Consider the following 4871-nt stretch of genomic DNA (forward strand, 5'->3'; position numbering starts at 1 on the left):
ATTTTTTAAAATTTTGCCCTCCGAAAAGGCTCAACAGGAAGCACACTGAAGCTATAACTCGTGTTTATCCTTGGTCTTCTTTTATTTATTTATTTATTTTCAAATGACCACAGGTGACCACAGGTAACCACAGGTCATAAACCTGAAATGAGTGAACCAAACATAACAAGTTACATGCAATAGTATTAATGAAAATGTAAATAACAAATTTACAATAAACAAACATTAACTAGTTTAATACATACCAGTCCAATGTTTCCTTATGAAATTAAAGTAATAAATAGCAGCAAACACTCTAACCTAAACCAGTGTCTTGGTCAACATTAATAGCTATAGACAAAAGACTTGTCTAAGTGCTAACCTGGAAAGCTAACAGAGTTAACCAAGTATATTAATAGAGCTAGCGGCGATGCTAACGCGAGCTAGCGGGAGCTAGCGTGCCAATGGCGAGCTAACGCGCTAACCGCGAGCTAGCGCCAACCATGAGTGCTAAATAACAAACATATTTTAACATCACATTTTTAGGTTAGCTTGACAGTGCAACACATTATACTATTAAATCATACATTATATAGTTTAGCTACTAACAACTTACCAATGGGCTATGTGCTTCCGTTAAACCCTGAATACACCTGCCGTGAACAACTGCACAGGAAGCAACACTGACTTTCCAAAATAAAATGAAGCGCTTTAAATAACCACCAAAGTCTTGACACACAGATGTCATTATACTTTAACACCACATTACAATGAATTGTTAATATAAACTAAATATAATATAATAATATAACAAATGATTCCTCCTGTTATGTGAGTTTTTTTAGGATGAATGTTTTATTTTTACAAATAAAATTGGCTTGACCATATATGACATATATGTTTTAATATTATTATTATCAAAGTACAGGGTAAAGAATGTTGCTAACCTTTACTCAAACACACTGCCAAGTGTTGCTCAAGTGAAAAGGGAATTTCCCAACATGTTTTAGTGTTTATCCACTTTATTCCAGCCAAAGTGACTGACCTTTGGGTTTATTTATGTCTTCTGTGTGACTTATGACGACAGAATCGACAAACGTTCATCTCTTAACCTTTGACAAAGGTTAATGAGCTTTAATATTTCATTTGTATTATTCATAGAGTAAATCTGGAATGGTCATTAAGAATAACAACCACTTAAAAAAAGGATCTTTGTCTGCTCTGAATTTGGGAAAAACAATGAAATAGTCCCCAATATTTTTTTTGCTTAAGAACTGAAAAATGGTGTCTTTGTACTATTATTATGGAGGACTGACTGGAAAAGAAGAGAAGAAAAGTCTCCAGCTTAAGGTGAAGGGTATGTGTGAGGTCGGTTTGTCTCCCTGCCCTTCTGCTGAGTAATCAGTGTCATCACTCTCCTGTGTCTCTGTTCGTTAGTCACCTCCTGGTGTCACCTGGTGCTCTGGTATATATACCTCTCTCCCTTACTCTGTCCTTGTTGGGTCGTTGTGTTTGTGTTTGTGTTTGTGTTTGTGTTTGTGTTTGTGTTTGTGTTGGTGTTGGTGTTGGTGTTGGTGTTGGTGTTTGTGTTTGCGTTTGCGTTCCTGTTTCTGTGTTCTCTGTTTCATCATGTCTGCTTTGCATTTGTCCCTGTCTGGTCCTGTTCCATTGAGTTTAATTTAAACTCTCTAGTGCTGCATCTGGGTCCTGCCTTCACCATTGTATAACGGTATGGTCTATAATGAAAGGTCTTTGAAAAAGTTCATTGATCTTGTGTCAAGTCCAGACTCTGTATTTATTTTTTCGGCATCAGATTTTTCATGTTTGCATATTTTTTGTCTGCCTCTTGTGTCTCAGCTCTTGCCTCTTCCCGAGTGATTTCACCTTCATCTCTGTGTTCCTACTCCCTCGTCCACCTGTCCCTGCCTCCTGTGTCTCCTTCAAAAGTGATTGCCTTACCCTTCCCACCTGTTTCTCTTCCACTATTGTTTTTTACACTCTCCACATGTTAGAGTTCAGCCTGTTATTTGACTTTGTCCTTGCATTTCAATTATTTGCTTTCCCCCTGCTTCCTGGACCTTATACTGTACTTGCCTCTGGCATAGAAATCTAGGCTTTTTTTAATAGACAAGGATGAGAAATTACAGGAAAATTCCAAACAACTCCAAATGCAGTGGACCTGCTCCAGGAAATCCACCAGGCCTGTGTGTGCAGTTTTTACTAGTGATGGGATGATGATACCTCAATGAGTGTATTGACACATTATACAAACTGTGTTGGTCACTCAATAGTGACCTCTGCAGTAGTTCTAAAATCATTGCAGGTAAACAAAATGGAAATAAGAGAAAAGCTTACATGCTGCAAACCCAACATCAGCCTGTGAAGTCCATCCATCCATCCATTTTCATCCGCTACCGGGTCGCGGGGGCAGCAGTCGCCACCCAAATCACATTGCACCGTACCAACCCCCCTGAACCTTCCTGCGGGTGGTGAGTCCACTGGAAGGTACCAACTGCCCTAACCGGGATTCGAACTTGCCCAGGAGGTGAACCCTGGGGTTCCACACCAATGACAGACATTGCCTCTGGGCCAAAGCGCCACCCTGTGAAGTCATATTTCATCTTTATTTAATTGCTGGTCTTTTACTTAAAATATGATCTCATCATTGTAAAATTTAATTTGCTCAATTTGTTTGCTGAGTTAAGTTTTTCATACATTTTTATTGAGGAACAAAGGTTTTTGTAGTGTTTTTGCTCCAAGGCGATTTCTCCACTTAGACACCAGTTCACCTGCCTTAGAAAAAACTCTTTCACAGGATACAGATGAAGATGGTGTCCATAAAAAATTAAGTGCGAGTTGATAAAGGTGTGGATATGTTTCCTGGTTATTTTTCCAATATTGTAATGGGTCTTTCTGGGTGTGTTGCTGTCAGCCAGGTAGTGTTGGACTTCAACTATGGAATCGGCTGTAGTATTTGAGGTCATCTTGCTCTTCTCAACCTCCATATCAACAGGTTTCCAGAGATTGTGCCCTAACAAATATTTTAGAACTAATTCTTTGTTAGTGGTTAGTTTATTATCAGATGACAAACTGCCACATAAATTCACAAAAAAAAAAAAAAAAAGTGTTATCATATCTGAACTGGGTTCTGATCCATGTGAAGCGCTTAGGCCAGGCATGCCCAAACTGTTCCTCAAAGGGCCGTGTGGCTGCAGGTTTTTGTTCCAACCAACCAAGAACACATAGTTTCACCAATCAGCTGTCTGAAGACTGAGACCAGTTGATTAAACCTGTCAACTCAGGTGTGCTAGTGCTGGGTTGGAACAAAAACCTGCAGCCACAGTGGCCCTTCGTTGAACAGTTTGGTCACCCCTGGCTTAGGCTCTTCTTCTGCTGGGTCAGGCTCATGGCTCCTCATTTCAGCAGCACACGCGGACTTCAGTCTCTTGGCAGCTTCAGTTGCTTTATTGGACTAAAGAAGGCAACTGTCTTAAACCTGGGGTCCAACAGTGTTGCCAGTGTCATCACACTGAGCGATTCCATGTTGCAGATAGACTCAGTTAGCCGCTTTCTCAGATTTTCAGCCAGCTGTTGAGCAGCTGTTTTTGTCACTGTTGAGGCTTGATGTTGAAGCTCAATTGATCATTCTCATCAGTGGAATAACCTTTGACCCCAAGCCTCTTTTTTTTTCTTTCTCAGAGAGTTCTCTTGTGGCTTGTTTAAAAGGAGTGAGTACCCTGAACATCTCTTCAATGATTGCAAATTCTTTAGGAGTCAGTGGAGTGATGTCAGTTTTTAATGAGGCCAGTGACGCCCAGACTGCCTCCTTCTGCTCAGTCATACTTTCCAGCATGTGGTAGGTGCTGTTCCATCATGTCAGCACCTCATTTATTAATTTATGGAATGGTGTTCCCAGCTGTTGCTTTTTTTTTACACAAATTCATAGAATGGGCAATACAAATGCTTTGCTGTATTTGTAGCATTGGAGCACATGAAATCATGTTTGCTGCTGCATCAGTGACAAGACACCTGACCTTTCCTGCTATGCCCCACTCCTCCATGAGGCTCCTTTTAACCGTGGCAATGTTTTCTGCAGTGTGTTTCTGAGGAAAATGCTGCACTGCCAAGACTGATGAATGGAGTTCATGGCTTTCTTTGTCAACATAGTGGCAGGTAACAGCAAGATATGCCTGCATATTAATGGACGTCCACATATCAGCTGTTAAACTAACAGCAACGACGCGGTCCTTTTTTGTTTACTCCTTTTCCTCCTCATATTTCTGGCTCACCAAGTCTTTGATGGCCTAAAAATAACCATACAAATACTGTAATACACACACACACACATATACAGTATATATATATATATATATATATATATATATATATATATACAGACTATATCCAAAAAATTAGAATATCATGGAAAAGTTTATTTGCATAATTCCATTCAAAGTTAAACTTTCATAGATTATAGATTCAGGGCCCACAGTTTAAACGATTTCAAGTATTTATTTGTTTATTTTTCAATCTTCAGTACTTCGTTGGGAATCTCTTTGCCTTAAACAATGCCTCAAAGCGCTGTGGCATTGCCTGGGAGTTATGGAAGCCCAGGTTTCCTTAATGCTTGCTGTCAGCTCTTCTTTGTGTTTGGGTCTCGTGTCCCTCATTTTCTTCTTCATAATACCCCATACATTTTCAATGGGGTTTAGGTCCGGCAAGTTGGCTGGCCAGTCAAGCACTGTGATGGCATGGTCATCAAACCAGGTTTTGGTGGTTCTGGCAGTATGGGCAGGGGCCAGGTCCTGCTGGAAGATGAAATCTGCATCTCCATACAGATCCTCAGCAGAAGGAATCATGAAGTCCTCTAAAACATTCTGGTAGACTGTTGC

General features: G+C 40.2%; 1 long non-coding RNA gene across 1 annotated transcript; it reads right to left on the reverse strand.

Annotated features, from left to right (window-relative positions):
- Positions 1-92: 92 nt before the first annotated feature.
- Positions 93-712, reverse strand: LOC103397271 (uncharacterized). The gene is made up of 2 exons (XR_523432.3): positions 596-712; positions 93-142 (listed from the first exon to the last, which is right to left on the reverse strand). It is a non-coding gene; the product is annotated as an uncharacterized LOC103397271 (long non-coding RNA).
- Positions 713-4871: the final 4159 nt, after the last annotated feature.

The sequence above is a fragment of the Cynoglossus semilaevis genome, chromosome W, assembly GCF_000523025.1.
Source record: "Cynoglossus semilaevis isolate Cse_v1.0 chromosome W, Cse_v1.0, whole genome shotgun sequence".
NCBI classification, from domain to species: Eukaryota; Metazoa; Chordata; class Actinopteri; order Pleuronectiformes; family Cynoglossidae; genus Cynoglossus; species Cynoglossus semilaevis.